The sequence below is a fragment of the Oncorhynchus nerka genome, linkage group LG20, assembly GCF_034236695.1.
Source record: "Oncorhynchus nerka isolate Pitt River linkage group LG20, Oner_Uvic_2.0, whole genome shotgun sequence".
Lineage (NCBI taxonomy): Eukaryota > Metazoa > Chordata > Actinopteri > Salmoniformes > Salmonidae > Oncorhynchus > Oncorhynchus nerka.
In genome coordinates, this window is record NC_088415.1 from 87194892 (window position 1) to 87213924 (window position 19033).

At 44.9% G+C, this 19033-nt stretch overlaps 1 pseudogene; it reads left to right on the forward strand.

Moving 5' to 3' along the window:
• The window catches only part of LOC115103352 (collagen alpha-4(IV) chain-like), an 82943-nt pseudogene that overhangs the window by 17837 nt on the left and 46073 nt on the right, over nucleotides 1–19033 (forward strand).

Consider the following 19033-nt stretch of genomic DNA (forward strand, 5'->3'; position numbering starts at 1 on the left):
CACAATTATCTTTGATACAAAGACGGCTGTGTAGCTAGCTAGGACCATTCTGGAAGAAAACCTGATGGAGTCTGCAAAAGACCTGAGACTGGGACGGAGATTTGTCTTCCAAAAAGACAATGATCGAAAACATAAAGCAAAATCTACAATGGAATGGTTCAAAAATAAACATATCCAGGTGTTAGAATGGCCAAGTCAAAGTCCAGACCTGAATCCAATCGAGAATCTGTGGAAAGAACTGAAAACTGCTGTTCACAAATGCTCTCCATCCAACCTCACTGAGCTCGAGCTGTTTTGCAAGGAGGAATGGGAAAAAATGTCAGTCTCTCTATGTGCAAAACTGATAGAGACATACCCCAATCGACTTACAGCTGTAATCGCAGCAAAAGGTGGCGCTACAAAGTATTAACTTAGGGGGCTGAATAATTTTGCACGCCCAATTTTTCAGTTTTTGATTTGTTAAAAAAGTTTGAAATATCCAATAAATGTCGTTTCACTTCATGATTGTGTCCCACTTGTTGTTGATTCTTCACAAAAAAAATAGTTTTCTATCTTTATGTTTGAAGCCTGAAATGTGGCAAAAGGTCGCAAAGTTCAAGGGGGCCAAATACTTTCGCAAGGCACTGTATGTGCAGCATGTGAATTTCGTGTTTCCTTCATGCAGCTAGCTAGCATTCTGACAGGAGTCTCATACACTGTGGAAGACATTGACAGGTTTCATTTACACATCTTGTGTGTCAGGGGATGGAGTCGCACAAGCAGAATGCTTTATCAGCAAAATTGTTTTGACTTTCCTTCAGGGATATCTCCAAACCTATCGTTTTGACTTTCCTTCGGGGATATCTCCAACCCTATCGTTTAGACTTTCCTTCAGGGATATCTCCAAACCTATCGTTTTGACTTTCCTTCGGGGATATCTCCTGACCTATCGTTTAGGCTTTCCTTCAGGGATATCTCCAAACCTATCGTTTAGACTTTCCTTCGGGGATATCTCCTGACCTATCGTTTAGGCTTTCCTTCGGGGATATCTCCAGACCTATCGTTTAGACTTTCCTTCAGGGATATCTCCTAACCTATCGTTTTGACTTTCCTTCAGGGATATCTCGGTCCCAAAGGAACAAAAGGGGAGCCTGTCTACGATGTATCTGGACCTGGCCTTCCTGTGAGTAATATTTTGTGTGTGTGTGTGTCTGTGTACATGTGCGTTATATTACACCAACTTTGACTTGTTGATATTTGACAGGGCGACCCTGGGCCTCCTGGAAGATCTGTAAGTGTTTCATCGTTTTCACTATCACTCCGCATTCTTAGAACACCACAGGTAAACCCGTTACCATGGTGACGGGGCTCTACAGCTACGGCAGCTTTGAACTCCAGGACCCAGAGATGGGAGGAGGTGACAGGTACAGTGTCTTCAATGTATTCACACCCCTTGACTTTTTCCACATTTTCTTGTGTTGCAGCCTGAATTTAAAATTGTATTAAATTGAGGTTTTTATGTCACTGATCTACAAAATACCCCATAATGGCAAAGTGGAATTATGTTTTTAGAAATGTTTGCAAATTAATAAAAAATGTAAAGCTGAAATGTCTTGAGTCAGTAAGCATTCAACCCTTCTGTTATGACCTAAATAAGTTCAGGAGTGAAAAGGTGCTTAACAAGTCACATAATAAGTTGCATGGACTCAACTTGTGTGCAATAATGGTGTTTAACGTGATTTTTAAGTGAATACCCCATCTCTGTACCCTACACATACAATTAAGGTCCCTAAATTGAGTAGTGAATTTCAAGCACAGATTCAAGCACAAAGAGGTTTTCCTATGGGTCGCAAAGAATGCACCTATTGGTAGATGGGTCCCTTTGAGCATGGTGAAGTTATTCTTTTTACACTTTGGATGGTGTATCAATACACCCAGTCATTACAAAGATACACACACCCTTTCAGAATCCTTTGCCGGAGAGGAAGGAAATCACTCAGGGATTTCACCATGACACCAATGGTGATTTTAAAACAGTTATATAGTTTAATGGCTGTGATAGGAGAACTGTGGATGGATCAACATTGTAGTTACTCCACAATACCAACCTAAATGACAGAGTGAAAAGAAGGAAGCCTGTACAGAATAACAATATTCCAAAACATGCATCCTGTTGGCAATAAGACATTCACCTTTCAGTAGGACAATAACCTAGAACAGGTCAAATACTGTACACAGTGGAGTTGATAACCTAGACAACATTGAATGTTCCTGAGTGGAAAAGTTACGGTTTTGACTTAAATTGGCTTGAAAATATATGGCTTGAAAATGGCTGTCTAGCAATGATCAACAACCAACTTGACAGAGCTCGACAATTTCTTAAAGGAATAATGTACCATCCAGGTGTGGAAAACTCTGAGATTTTCCCAGAAAGACACAGCTGTAATCCCTGCCAAAGGTGACTCAAACAAATATTGACTCAGGGGGTTCAACACTTATATAATCAAGATATATTAGTGTTTTATTTCATATTAATTAAAATAAATATTGCATTTTTCTTCAAATTTGACATTACCGAGTATGTTGTGTAGATCGTTGACTAAAAATTACAATTAATTCAATTTTAATCCCACTTTGTAACGCAACTAAACGTGGAAAAAGTCAAAGGGTGTGAATACATTCTGAAGGCACTGTAGATGTTCAGACATAGTTACTCTGTAAAACGTTGATAGTACTAGTGTTTCTCCTCCCACACTGTAGATGTTCAGACATAGTTACTCTGTAAAACTTTGATAGTACTAGTGTTTCTCCTCCCACACTGTAGATGTTCAGACATAGTTACTCTGTAAAACGTTGATAGTACTAGTGTTTCTCCTCCCACACTGTAGATGTTCAGACATATTTACTCTGTAAAACTTTGATAGTACTAGTATTTCTCCTCCCACACTGTAGATGTTCAGACATATTTACTCTGTAAAACTTTGATAGTACTAAATCAAATCAAATCCAATTTATTTATATAGCCCTTCGTACATCAGCTGATATCTCAAAGTGCTGTACAGAAACCCAGCCTAAAACCCCAAACAACAAGCAATGCAGGTGTAGAAGCACGGTGGCTAGGAACAACTCCCTAGAAAGGCCAAAACCTAGGAAGAAACCTAGAGAGGAACCAGGCTATGTGTGGTGGCCTGTCCTCTTCTGGCTGTGCCGGGTGGAGATTATAACAGAACATGGCCAAGATGTTCAAATGTTCATAAATGACCAGCATGGTCGAATAATAATAAGGCAGAACAGTTGAAACTGGAGCAGCAGCACAGTCAGGTGGAAGTTGAAACTGGAGCAGCAGCATGGCCAGGTGGACTGGGGACAGCAAGGAGTCATCATGTACTAGTATTTCTCCTCCCACACTGTAGATGTTCAGACATATTTACTCTGTAAAACTTTGATAGTACTAGTATTTCTCCTCCCACACTGTAGATGTTCAGACATAGTTACTCTGTAAAACTTTGATAGTACTAGTATTTCTCCTCCCACACTGTAACTCTTCCACCAGGTTGTTTCTGTAAAAGAGAATATGTTCTCAGTCAATTTACATTTAGTAAAACAAAGATATAAGCTGTAGTAGCAGTTGTGTTTCACAACATTTAACTCTAACACACTCATTTATTGCCTTTTTGACTCATCAATTCGAAGTAAAAAAACAACAAATGTATGTCAACAAGATCTGGGTAATATGTTCAGTAGGGCACACCGTAGCAAAAATATTTAGTTAAAGGAAAATTAGTGTTTTCTTATTGGACGACAAGTACAGATAGTACCTGTCTGTTTAACATCCCTTCAGAAGGTTTTCTTCCATTTTTGTGCCCCCCTCTGTGCTCTGTCATGTTTTTCCTCCAGGGATCACCTGGCCATGCGGGACCCAAGGGTCACACAGGCCCTGCTGGACCTAATGGAAATGATGTGAGCAATGGGGCTTTTTGTAATCGTCTTTGCTATTGAATACAGACGATTCTGTGATGTGAAACATGTATATATTTTGTTTTGTGTGACCTGCACGTCTTACAGTACTGTATGTAGTTAATGAGATTATATAGTGGTGAACAGTATGTGTATACGTGTTAAGATATTTCTCTCTCTTTCATCTAGGGTCCAGACGGTCCACCCGGGGCTAGAGGAGAACCAGTGAGTGGGCACACACGCGCACACACACACACACATACACATACACATACACTTACAAACGTGTTTGTGTTTCAGGGTGACACTGGCAGATCACTGCCGGGCATTAAAGGTGATGAGGTAAGTAGCTATGCTAGTGTGTGTTTTGCTAGTGTGTGTTTTGTTTTACGTATTTTTTTATTTCACCTTTTATTTAACCAGGTAGGCCAGTTGAGAACAAGTTCTCATTTACAACTGCGACCTGGCCAAGATAAAGCAAAGCAGTGTGACACAAACAACAACACAGAGTTACACATGGAATAAACAAATGTACAGTCAATAACACAATAGAAACATCTATATACAGTGTGTGCAAATGAGGTAAAATTAGGGAGGTAAGGCAATAAATAGGCCATAGTGGTGAAGTAATTACAATGTAGCAATTAAACACTGGAGTGATAGATGTGTAGAAGATGAATGTGCAAGTAGAGATACTGGGGTGCAAAGGAGCAAGATAAATAAATAAATACAGTATGGGGATGAGGTAGTTGGATGGGTTATTTACAGATGGGCTTTGTACAGGTACAGTGATCTGTGAGCTGCTCTGACAGCTGGAGCCAGTGGGTTTGGTGAGAATATGAAGCGAGGGCCAGCCAACGAGAGCATACGGGTCGCAGTGGTGTATATTGGGCTTTGATGACAAAACGGATTTCACTGTGATAGACTGCATCCAATTTGCTGAGTAGAGTGTTGGAGGCTATTTTGAAAATGACATCGCCGAAGTCAAGGATCGGTAGAATAGTCAGTTTTACGAGGGTATGTTTGGCAGCATGAGTGAAGGATGCTTTGTTGCGAAATAGGAAGCTGATTCTACATTTAATTTTGGTTTGGAGATGCTTAATGTGAGTCTGGAAGGAGAGTTTACAGTCTAACCAGACACCTAGGTATTTGTAGTTGTCCACATATTCTATGTCAGAACTGTCCAGAGTAGTGATGCTGGACGGGCAGGCAGGTGCGGGCAGCGATCGGTTGAAGCATTTAGTTTTTCTTGCATTTAAGAGCAGTTGGAAGCCACGGAAGGAGAGTTGTATTGAAGCTCATCTGGAGGTTTGTTAACAGTATCCAAGGAAGGGCCAGAAGTATACAGAATGGTGTTGTCTGCGTAGAGGTGGATCAGAGACTCACCAGCAGTAAGAGCAACATCATTGATGTATACAGAGAAAAGAGTCGGCCCGAGAATTGAACCCTGTGGCACCCCCATAGAGACTGCCAGAGGTCCGGACCACATGCCCTCCGATTTGACACACTGAACTCTGTCTGAGAAGTAGTTGGTGAACCAGGCGAGGCAGTCATTTGAGAAACCAAAGCTGTTGAGTCTGCCGATAAGAATGCGGTGATTGACAGAGTCGAAAGCCTTGGCCAGGTTGACGAGTACGGCTGCACAGTATTGTCTTTTATCGATGGCGGTTATGATATCGTTTAGGACCTTGAGCGTGGCTGAGGTGCACCCATGATCAGCTCAGAAACCAGATTGCATAGCGGAGAAGGTACGGTGGGATTCGAAATGGTTGGTGATCTGTTTGTTAACTTGGCTTTCAAAGACCTTAGAAAGACAGGGTAGGATAGATATAGGTCTGTAGTAGTTTGGGTCTAGAGTGTCTCCCCCCTTTGAAGAGGGGGATGACAGTGGCAGCTTTCGAATCTTTGGGGATCTCAGACTATATGAGAGGTTGAACAGGCTAGTAATAGGGGTTGCAACAATTTGCGACGGATCATTTTAGAAAGAGAGGGTCCAGATTGTCTAGCCCAGCTGGTTTGTAGTGGTCCAGACAACAGCTCTTTAAGAACATCAGCTGTCTGGATTTGGGTGAAGGAGAAATGGGGGAGGATTGGGCAAGTTGCTGTGGGGGGTGCAGAGCTGTTGACCAGGGTAGGGGTAGCCAGGTGGAATGCATGGCCAGCCGTAGAAAAATGCTTATTGAAATTCTCACTTATCGTGGATTTATCGGTGGTGAAAGTGTTTCCTAGATTCAGTGCAGTGGGCAGCTGGGAGGAGGTGCTATTATTCTCCATGGACTTTACAGTGTCACACAACTTTTTTTGGCGTTTGTGCTACAGGATGCGAATTTGTGTTTGAAAAAGCTAGCCTTAGCTTTCCTAATCATCTCCTTCTCTCCATGTCAACATGGATAATATTATCTCTCTACTCATCCTGCTGTCTCTCAGGGGGACCAGGGTCAACCAGGGCCTCCGGGGCCTGAGGAGATCGTCGAGCCTCCAGACCTTTTCTACCCCAAAGGAGACAAGGTACCCTATATAGCGCGACTGCCTATGGGAACATTATGGACTTTCTCTGTACTTCGTCGTGCAAAGAAACACGTAGACTATATGCTTACCAAGGGTTGTAACAGTTGATGTTAAACCATCAGTGGGAACCAAGAAATGTAATTTTATAGTTTGGAGCATTAGGACTCAAAATATGGACTGCATTATTCTTCTTGAAGTCCAGAGCAATGAATGAGTTAACCCATAATTGGCTTGCTGTAACAGAGTTGGCTTTCGTCTACCCCGATAAACTCTTGATGTTGTTTTTGTCTGTTTAAGGGGGATAAAGGGGTTCCTGGACCATGTGGACCCAGAGGCATAACTGTGAGTTTGTGTGTGCATGCTCGTGTGTGTGTGTGTGGTTTATGCATTTGTGTATTACATGTGTTTGAACTATAACTCTCCTTACAGGGAGGACAATCCTATGAAGGACTAAAGGGAGAAACTGGAATCCGTGGCTTTCCTGGTCCTCGGGTAGGAACACTGTACTGTTGTGATCTGATGTCATAAAGCCGTCCTCCTGGTCCTCGGGTAGGACACTGTACTGTTGTGATCTGATGTCATAAAGCCATCCTCCTGGCCCTCGGGTAGGAACACTGTACTGTTGTGATCTGATGTCATAAAGCCATCCTCCTGGTCCTCGGGTAGGAACACTGTACTGTTGTGATCTGATGTCATAAAGCCATCCTCTTGGCCCTCGGGTAGGAACACTGTACTGTTGTGATCTGATGTCATAAAGCCGTCCTCTTGGCCCTCGGGTAGGACACTGTACTGTTGTGATCTGATGTCATAAAGCCATCCTCCTGGTCCTCGGGTAGGAACACTGTACTGTTGTGATCTGATGTCATAAAGCCATCCTCCTGGTCCTCGGGTAGGAACACTGTACTGTTGTGATCTGATGTCATAAAGCCATCCTCCTGGTCCTCGGGTAGGACACTGTACTGTTGTGATCTGATGTCATAAAGCCATCCTCCTGGTCCTCGGGTAGGACACTGTACTGTTGTGATCTGATGTCATAAAGCCGTCCTCCTGGTCCTCGGGTAGGAACACTGTACTGTTGTGATCTGATGTCATAAAGCCATCCTCCTGGCCCTCGGGTAGGAACACTGTACTGTTGTGATCTGATGTCATAAAGCCATCCTCCTGGCCCTCGGGTAGGAACACTGTACTGTTGTGATCTGATGTCATAAAGCCATCCTCCTGGTCCTCGGGTAGGACACTGTACTGTTGTGATCTGATGTCATAAAGCCATCCTCCTGGCCCTCGGGTAGGAACACTGTACTGTTGTGATCTGATGTCATAAAGCCATCCTCCTGGTCCTCGGGTAGGACACTGTACTGTTGTGATCTGATGTCATAAAGCCGTCCTCCTGGTCCTCGGGTAGGAACACTGTACTGTTGTGATCTGATGTCTTAAAGCCATCCTCCTGGTCCTCGGGTAGGAACACTGTACTGTTGTGATCTGATCTCATAAAGCCATCCTCTTGGCCCTCGGGTAGGAACACTGTACTGTTGTGATCTGATGTCATAAAGCCATCCTCCTGGCCCTCGGGTAGGAACACTGTACTGTTGTGATCTGATGTCATAAAGCCATCCTCCTGGTCCTCGGGTAGGACACTGTACTGTTGTGATCTGATGTCATAAAGCCGTCCTCCTGGTCCTCGGGTAGGAACACTGTACTGTTGTGATCTGATGTCATAAAGCCATCCTCCTGGTCCTCGGGTAGGACACTGTACTGTTGTGATCTGATGTCTTAAAGCCATCCTCTTGGCCCTCGGGTAGGAACACTGTACTGTTGTGATCTGATGTCATAAAGCCATCCTCCTGGTCCTCGGGTAGGAACACTGTACTGTTGTGATCTGATGTCATAAAGCCATCCTCTTGGCCCTCGGGTAGGAACACTGTACTGTTGTGATCTGATGTCATAAAGCCATCCTCTTGGCCCTCGGGTAGGAACACTGTACTGTTGTGATCTGATGTCATAAAGCCGTCCTCCTGGTCCTCGGGTAGGAACACTGTACTGTTGTGATCTGATGTCATAAAGCCATCCTCTTGGCCCTCGGGTAGGAACACTGTACTGTTGTGATCTGATGTCATAAAGCCATCCCCCTGGTCCTGATGTCATAAAGCCATCCTCCTGGGTAGGACACTGTACTGTTGTGATCTGATGTCATAAAGCCATCCTCCTGGTCCTGGCCCTCGGGTAGGAACACTGTACTGTTGTGATCTGATGTCATAAAGCCATCCTCCTGGTCCTCGGGTAGGACACTGTACTGTTGTGATCTGATGTCATAAAGCCATCCTCCTGGTCCTCGGGTAGGAACACTGTACTGTTGTGATCTGATGTCATAAAGCCATCCTCCTGGTCCTCGGGTAGGAACACTGTACTGTTGTGATCTGATGTCATAAAGCCATCCTCCTGGTCCTCGGGTAGGAACACTGTACTGTTGTGATCTGATGTCATAAAGCCATCCTCCTGGTCCTCGGGTAGGAACACTGTACTGTTGTGATCTGATGTCATAAAGCCATCCTCTTGGCCCTCGGGTAGGAACACTGTACTGTTGTGATCTGATGTCATAAAGCCATCCTCCTGGTCCTCGGGTAGGAACACTGTACTGTTGTGATCTGATGTCATAAAGCCGTCCTCCTGGTCCTCGGGTAGGAACACTGTACTGTTGTGATCTGATGTCATAAAGCCATCCTCCTGGTCCTCGGGTAGGACACTGTACTGTTGTGATCTGATGTCATAAAGCCATCCTCCTGGTCCTCGGGTAGGACACTGTACTGTTGTGATCTGATGTCATAAAGCCGTCCTCCTGGTCCTCGGGTAGGAACACTGTACTGTTGTGATCTGATGTCATAAAGCCATCCTCCTGGTCCTCGGGTAGGAACACTGTACTGTTGTGATCTGATGTCATAAAGCCGTCCTCCTGGTCCTCGGGTAGGAACACTGTACTGTTGTGATCTGATGTCATAAAGCCGTCCTCCTGGTCCTCGGGTAGGAACACTGTACTGTTGTGATCTGATGTCATAAAGCCGTCCTCCTGGTCCTCGGGTAGGAACACTGTACTGTTGTGATCTGATGTCATAAAGCCGTCCTCCTGGTCCTCGGGTAGGAACACTGTACTGTTGTGATCTGATGTCATAAAGCTGTCCTCCTGGTCCTCGGGTAGGACACTGTACTGTTGTGATCTGATGTCATAAAGCCATCCTCCTGGTCCTCGGGTAGGACACTGTACTGTTGTGATCTGATGTCATAAAGCCATCCTCCTGGTCCTCGGGTAGGACACTGTACTGTTGTGATCTGATGTCATAAAGCCATCCTCCTGGTCCTCGGGTAGGACACTGTACTGTTGTGATCTGATGTCATAAAGCCATCCTCCTGGTCCTCGGGTAGGACACTGTACTGTTGTGATCTGATGTCATAAAGCCATCCTCCTGGTCCTCGGGTAGGAACACTGTACTGTTGTGATCTGATGTCATAAAGCCATCCTCCTGGTCCTCGGGTAGGAACACTGTACTGTTGTGATCTGATGTCATAAAGCCGTCCTCCTGGTCCTCGGGTAGGAACACTGTACTGTTGTGATCTGATGTCATAAAGCCGTCCTCCTGGTCCTCGGGTAGGAACACTGTACTGTTGTGATCTGATGTCATGTCCTCCTGGTCCTCGGGTAGGAACATAAAGCCATCCTCCTGGTCCTCGGGTAGGAACACTGTACTGTTGTGATCTGATGTCATAAAGCCGTCCTCCTGGTCCTCGGGTAGGACACTGTACTGTTGTGATCTGATGTCATAAAGCCATCCTCCTGGTCCTCGGGTAGGAACACTGTACTGTTGTGATCTGATGTCATAAAGCCGTCCTCCTGGTCCTCGGGTAGGAACACTGTACTGTTGTGATCTGATGTCATAAAGCCGTCCTCCTGGTCCTCGGGTAGGACACTGTACTGTTGTGATCTGATGTCATAAAGCCATCCTCCTGGTCCTCGGGTAGGACACTGTACTGTTGTGATCTGATGTCATAAAGCCGTCCTCCTGGTCCTCGGGTAGGAACACTGTACTGTTGTGATCTGATGTCATAAAGCCATCCTCCTGGTCCTCGGGTAGGACACTGTACTGTTGTGATCTGATGTCATAAAGCCATCCTCCTGGTCCTCGGGTAGGAACACTGTACTGTTGTGATCTGATGTCATAAAGCCATCCTCCTGGTCCTCACTGGGTAGGAACACTGTACTGTTGTGATCTGATGTCATAAAGCCGTCCTCCTGGTCCTCGGGTAGGAACACTGTACTGTTGTGATCTGATGTCATAAAGCCGTCCTCCTGGTCCTCGGGTAGGAACACTGTACTGTTGTGATCTGATGTCATAAAGCCGTCCTCCTGGTCCTCGGGTAGGAACACTGTACTGTTGTGATCTGATGTCATAAAGCCGTCCTCCTGGTCCTCGGGTAGGAACACTGTACTGTTGTGATCTGATGTCATAAAGCCGTCCTCCTGGTCCTCGGGTAGGAACACTGTACTGTTGTGATCTGATGTCATAAAGCCATCCTCCTGGTCCTCGGGTAGGACACTGTACTGTTGTGATCTGATGTCATAAAGCCATCCTCCTGGTCCTCGGGTAGGACACTGTACTGTTGTGATCTGATGTCATAAAGCCATCCTCCTGGTCCTCGGGTAGGACACTGTACTGTTGTGATCTGATGTCATAAAGCCATCCTCCTGGTCCTCGGGTAGGACACTGTACTGTTGTGATCTGATGTCATAAAGCCATCCTCCTGGTCCTCGGGTAGGACACTGTACTGTTGTGATCTGATGTCATAAAGCCATCCTCCTGGTCCTCGGGTAGGACACTGTACTGTTGTGATCTGATGTCATAAAGCCATCCTCCTGGTCCTCGGGTAGGAACACTGTACTGTTGTGATCTGATGTCATAAAGCCATCCTCCTGGTCCTCGGGTAGGAACACTGTACTGTTGTGATCTGATGTCATAAAGCCATCCTCCTGGTCCTCGGGTAGGACACTGTACTGTTGTGATCTGATGTCATAAAGCCATCCTCCTGGTCCTCGGGTAGGACACTGTACTGTTGTGATCTGATGTCATAAAGCCATCCTCCTGGTCCTCGGGTAGGACACTGTACTGTTGTGATCTGATGTCATAAAGCCATCCTCCTGGTCCTCGGGTAGGACACTGTACTGTTGTGATCTGATGTCATAAAGCCATCCTCCTGGTCCTCGGGTAGGAACACTGTACTGTTGTGATCTGATGTCATAAAGCCATCCTCCTGGTCCTCGGGTAGGACACTGTACTGTTGTGATCTGATGTCATAAAGCCATCCTCCTGGTCCTCGGGTAGGACACTGTACTGTTGTGATCTGATGTCATAAAGCCATCCTCCTGGTCCTCGGGTAGGAACACTGTACTGTTGTGATCTGATGTCATAAAGCCATCCTCCTGGTCCTCGGGTAGGAACACTGTACTGTTGTGATCTGATGTCATAAAGCCATCCTCCTGGTCCTCGGGTAGGAACACTGTACTGTTGTGATCTGATGTCATAAAGATCCTCCTGGTCCTCGGGTATAATCTGATGTCCATCCTCCTCCTGGTCCTCGGGTAGGACACTGTACTGTTGTGATCTGATGTCATAAAGCCATCCTCCTGGTCCTCGGGTAGGACACTGTACTGTTGTGATCTGATGTCATAAAGCCATCCTCCTGGTCCTCGGGTAGGACACTGTACTGTTGTGATCTGATGTCATAAAGCCATCCTCCTGGTCCTCGGGTAGGAACACTGTACTGTTGTGATCTGATGTCATAAAGCCATCCTCCTGGTCCTCGGGTAGGACACTGATGTCACTGTTGTGATCTGATGTCATAAAGCCATCCTCCTGGTCCTCGGGTAGGACACTGTACTGTTGTGATCTGATGTCATAAAGCCATCCTCCTGGTCCTCGGGTAGGACACTGTACTGTTGTGATCTGATGTCATAAAGCCATCCTCCTGGTCCTCGGGTAGGACACTGTACTGTTGTGATCTGATGTCATAAAGCCATCCTCCTGGTCCTCGGGTAGGAACACTGTACTGTTGTGATCTGATGTCATAAAGCCATCCTCCTGGTCCTCGGGTAGGAACACTGTACTGTTGTGATCTGATGTCATAAAGCCGTCCCCCGTGTTATTATGTAGTCATCTGTTGTTGTCTTCCATATTACTTGATTAGTTGTCTTTTTTTTTTGTTTTTTTGTCTCTTATCTTCTCTGGCCAAGGGTTACATTGGATCTACCGGCCTGCCTGGAACGCCTGGACCACAGGTGGGACTTCTCCATCCTCTTAGTTTAGTCTCGTCAATGTTGTGTGGAATAATTACTCTCCAAAATATTGCTTTGCTATGTTTAACTACCAATGACTCTGCAGTGATATTGCATGAAAGGTATCTGAAGGAAACTGATTTGATTTAGTTTACTATAGTTTGGTCTGTTGTCAGATTTGAAATGCATTGGTTATTTTAGGAAACTAAAAGAGGAGAAGGTATTGTAACTTTAACGAGAAGAAGATATTTATTTTCACTTTATTCAGATAGGCACAGTAGGCAACGAGAGGGGAGACAGTGAGGGATGAAGCTGTAGAGTAGCGGGGGATTTAGGATTTGTAACGAGCTGAGGGTGTAGTACTAGTGCTGCAAGTGGCGACATTGCAGGCTAGACCAGACTAAGGCACAGGAATTGTAGTTTTGATGTGAATGTCTAAATATTGTACTTTCTGTGAATGTTGACTTCTATACTGTATGTTATTAATGTAGTTGTTCTCCTTTCATTCAGGGCTATCCTGGAGACCAAGGATTTCCTGGTCTGATCGGCAGGCCAGGACCAACGGTGAGCTGAACCCAGAACCAGCAGGTTGGGCTTAACCAGACAGTATCTGTCTATTATCAACCAGTTGGGCTCAACAAGAACCAGACCGTATCTGTCTATTATCAGCAGGTTGGGTGGGCTCAACTCTATTAGTTCAGTTGACCCAGAAAGGGACAAATTCTGGAGATATTGTATTTTATTACCCAGGCTTGGCCCCCATAGCTTTCAGTATTCAGATTTAATTGTGAAGTGAGCTCTATGGGCGTGACTTCTTTAAACTTAATTTCAATTTGAGTCCATGAACACCCACCAACTATAATAACTCTTATCAAGTAGTGTCAAATGTTGAGGATACGTTCTGTAATCCAATCAAATGTCGACCACATTATCTTCCAAGGGAATTCTCTTCGATTATAATCACAGCCGTATATATTCCCCCCCAAGCAGACACATCGATGGCTCTGAACAAACTTTATTTGACTCTTTGCAAACTGGAATCCATTTATCCGGAGGCTGCATTCATTGTAGCTGGGGATTTTAACAAGGCTAATCTGAAAACAAGACTCCCTAAATTTTATCAGCATATCGATTGCGCAACCAGGGCGGGAAAAACCTTGGATCATTGCTATTCCAACTTCCGCAACGCATATAAGGCGTTGTTCATCCCTGCCTACAGACAGAAACTAAAACAAGAAGCTCCCGCGCTGAGGTCTGTTCAACGCTGGTCCGATCAATCTGATTCCACACTCCAAGACTGCTTCCATCACGTGGACTGGGATATGTTTCGTATTGCGTCAGACAACAACATTGACGAATACGCTGATTCGGTGAGCGAGTTCATTAGAACGTGCGTTGAAGATGTCGTTCCCATAGCAACGATTAAAACATTCCCAAACCAGAAACCGTGGATTGATGGCAGCATTCGTGTGAAACTGAAAGCCCGAACCACTGCTTTTAATCAGGGCAAGGTGACCGGAAACATGACCGAATACAAACAGTGTAACTATTCCCTCCGCAAGGCAATCAAACAAACTAAGCGTCAGTATAGAGACAAAGTAGAATCTCAATTCAACGGCTCAGACACAAGAGGTATGTGGCAGGGTCTACAGTCAATCACGGATTACAAAAAGAAAACCAGCCCAGTCACGGACCAGGATGTCTTGTTCCCAGGCAGACTAAATAACTTTTTTGCCCGCTTTGAGGACAATACAGTGCCACTGACACGGCCCGCAACTAAAACATGCGGACTCTCCTTCACTGCAGCCGACGTGAGGAAAACATTTAAACGTGTCAACCCTCGCAAGGCTGCAGGCCCAGACGGCATCCCCAGCCGCTCCCTCAGAGCATGCGCAGACCAGCTGGCTGGTGTGTTTACGGACATATTCAATCAATCCCTATCCCAGTCTGTTGTTCCCACATGCTTCAAGAGGGCCACCATTGTTCCTGTTCCCAAGAAAGCTAAGGTAACTGAGCTAAATGACTACCGCCCCGTAGCACTCACTTCTGTCATCATGAAGTGCTTTGAGAGACTAGTCAAGGACCATATCACCTCCACCCTACCTGACACCCTAGACCTACTCCAATTTGCTTACCGCCCAAATAGGTCCACAGACGATGCAATCTCAACCACACTGCACACTGCCCTAACCCATCTGGACAAGAGGGATACCTATGTGAGAATGCTGTTCATCGACTACAGCTCGGCATTTAACACCATAGTGCCCTCCAAGCTCGTCATCAAGCTCGAGACCCTGGGTCTCGACCCCGCCCTGTGCAACTGGGTACTGGACTTCCTGACGGGCCGCCCCCAGGTGGTGAGGGTAGGCAACAACATTTCCACCCCGCTGATCCTCAACACTGGGGCCCCACAAGGGTGCGTTCTGAGCCCTCTCCTGTACTCCCTGTTCACCCAGGACTGCGTGGCCACGCACGCCTCCAACTCAATCATCAAGTTTGCGGACGACAACAGTGGTAGGCTTGATTACCAACAACGACGAGACGGCCTACAGGGAGGAGGTGAGGGCCCTCGGAGTGTGGTGTCAGGAAAATAACCTCACACTCAACGTCAACAAAACTAAGGAGATGATTGTGGACTTCAGGAAACAGCAGAGGGAACACCCCCCTATCCACATTGATGGGACAGTAGTGGAGAGGGTAGCAAGTTTTAAGTTCCTCGGCGTACACATCACAGACAAACTGAATTGGTCCACCCACACAGACAGCATCGTGAGGAAGGCACAGCAGCGCCTCTTCAACCTCAGGAGGCTGAAGAAATTTGGCTTGTCACCAAAAGCACTCACAAACTTCTACAGATGCACAATCGAGAGCATCCTGTCGGGCTGTATCACCGCCTGGTACGGCAACTGCTCCGCCCACAACCGTAAGGCTCTCCAGAGGGTAGTGAGGTCTGCACAACGCATCACCGGGGGCAAACTACCTGCCCTCTGGGACACCTACACCACCTGATGTCACAGGATGGCCATAAAGATCATCAAGGACAACAACCACCCGAGCCACTGCCTGTTCACCCCGCTATCATCCAGAAGGCGAGGTCAGTACAGGTGCATCAAAGCTGGGACCGAGAGACTGAAAAACAGCTTCTATCTCAAGGCCATCAGACTGTTAAACAGCCACCACTAACATTGAGTGGCTGCTGCCAATACACTGACTCAACTCCAGCCACTTTAAAATGGGAATTGATGGGAAATTATGTAAAATATATCACTAGCCACTTTAAACAATGCTACCTAATATAATGTTTACATACCCTACATTATTCATCTCATATGTATATACTGTACTCTATATCATCTACTGCATCTTTATGTAATACATGTATCACTAGCCACTTTAATTATGCCACTTTGTTTACATACTCATCTCATATGTATATACTGCACTCAATACCATCTACTGTATCTTGCCTATGCCGCTCTGTACCATCACTCACTCATATATCTTAATGTACATATTCTTATCCCCTTACACTTGTGTCTATAAGGTAGTAGTTTTGGAATTGTTAGCTAGATTACTTGTTGGTTATTACTGCATTGTCGGAACTAGAAGCACAAGCATTTCGCTACACTCGCATTAACATCTGCTAACCATGTGTATGTGACAAATAAAATTTGATTGATTTGATTGATTGATTGATAATAATTAACATTTCCTGTAGCTGCAGGATAATTTTCCTGCTGTAGCAAACTGGCTCAAATGAAGATCCTAGATCTGTATAGATTTTCTTGCCATCTTGGTTTGGGTCTGTACTTCGTCTAGCCTCTTGTGGCTGAGTGCTGAAACAACAGACAAAACCAGAAAGTGGATACATCAGTGTACATCATCTAAACTTGGCACATAAACAAAGCCTGGTTTGTGGCCTACATTTTATATGAGATTAAAAAAAGAAAGATATATATATATATATATATATATATATATATAGTACCAGTCAAAAGGTTGAACACACCTACTCATTCCAGGGTTCTTCTTTATTTTTTACTATTTTCTACATTGTAGAATAATAGTGAAGACATCAAAACTATGAAGTAACACATACAGAATCATGTAGTAACCAAAATATATTTGAGATTCTTAAAAATAGCCACCCTTTGCCATGATGACAGCTTTGAACACTCTTGGCATTCTCTCAACCAGCTTCATGAGGTAGTCACTTGGAACTGCCATTAATAGGTGTGCCTTGTTAAAAGTATTCATCCGCCTTGGCGTTTTTCCTATTTTGTTGCATTACAACTTGTAATTTAATTTTGAATTGGATTTCATGTAATGGACATACACAAAATAGTCCAAATTGGTGAAGTGAGATGAAAAAAATAATTAACGGAAAAGTGGTGCGTGCATATGTATTCACCCCTTTTGTTATGAAGCCCCTAAATAAGATCTGGTACAACCAATTACCTTCAGAAGTCACATAATTAGTTCAAGTCTACCTGTGTGCAATCTAAGTGTCACATGATCTCAGTGTATATATACCTGTTCTGAAAGGCCCCAGAGTCTGCAACACCACCAAGCAAGCGGCACCATGAAGACCAAGGAGCGCTTCAAAAAGGTCAGGGACAAAGTTGTGGAGAAGTACAGATCAGGGTTGGGTTATAAAAAAATATCATCCCATGGAGCACCATTAAATCCATTGTTAAAAAATTGAAAGAATATGGCACCACAACAAACCTGCCAAGAGCGGGCCGCCCACCAAAACTCACGGACCAGGCAAGGAGGGCATTAATCAGAGAGGCAACAAAGAGACCAAAGATAACACTGAAGGAGCTGCAAAACTCCACAGCGGAGATTGGAGTATCTGTCTATAGAACCACTTTAAGCTGTACATTCCACAGAGCTGGGCTTTACGGAAGAGTGGCCAGAAAAAAGCTGTTGCTTAAATAATAAAATAAGTAAACACTTAATAAGCAAACACCTTCTTCCCAAACATATGGAAGAAGGTACTCTGGTCAGATGAGACTAAAATGTAGCTTTTTGGCCATCAAGGAAAACGCTATGTCTAGCGCAAACCCAACACCTCTCATCACCCCGAGAACACCATCTCCACAGTGAAGCATGGTGGTGGCAGCATCATGGTGTGGGGATGTTTTTCATCGGCAGGGACTGGGAAAATGGTCAGAATTGAAGGAATGATGGATAGCGCTAAATACACAGAAATTCTTGAGGGAAACCTGTTTCTGTCTTCCAGAGATTTGAGACTGGGACAGAGGTTCACCTTCCAACAGGACAATGGCCTTAAGCATACTGCTAAAGCAACACTTGAGTGGTTTAAGGAGAGACATTTAAATGTCTAGGAATGGCCTAGTCAAGGCTCAGACCTCAGTCCAATTTGAGAATATGTGGTATGACCTAAAGATTGCTGTATACCAGCGGAACCCATCCAAATTGAAGGAGCTGAAGCAGTTTTGCCTTGAAGAATGAGCAATAATCCCAGTGGCTAGATGTGCCAAGCTTATAGAGACATACCCCAAGAGATTTGCAGCTGTAATTGCTGCAAAAGGTGTCTCTACAAAGTATTGACATTGGGGGGTGAATAGTTAGGCACGCTCAAGTTTTCTGTTTCTTTGTCTTATTTCTTGTTTGTTTCACAATAAAAAAATATTTTGCATCTTCAAAGTGGTAGGCATGTTGTGTAAATCAAATGATACAAACCCCCCCAAAATCTATTTTAATTCCAGGTTGTAAGGCAACAAAATAGGAAAAATGTCAAGGGGGTGAATACTTTCACAAGCCACTGTAAATGTTTCACAGAGTTCAAGTAACAGACACATGTCAACATCAACTGTTCAGAGGAGACTGCATGAATCAGGCCTTCATGGTCAAATTGCTGCAAAGAAACCACTACTAAAGGACACCGATTAGCAGAGACTAGCTTGGATCAAGAAACACGAGCAATGAACATTAGACCGGTGGAAATCTGTCCTTTGGTTTGATGAGTCTAAATTTGAGATTTTTGTTTTCAACCAGCGTTTCTTTGTGATACGCAGAGTAGGTGAACGGATGATCTCCGCATGTGTGGTTCCCACCGTGAAGCATGGAGGAGGAGGTGTGGGGGTGCTTTTCTGGTGACACTGTCAGTGATTCATTCTGCAGTGATACGCCATCCCATCTGGTTTACACTTAGTGGGACTGTAATTTATTTTTCAACAGGACAATGACCTAACATACCCACAGGCTGTGTAAGGGCTATGTAACCAAGAACGAGAGGGATGGAGT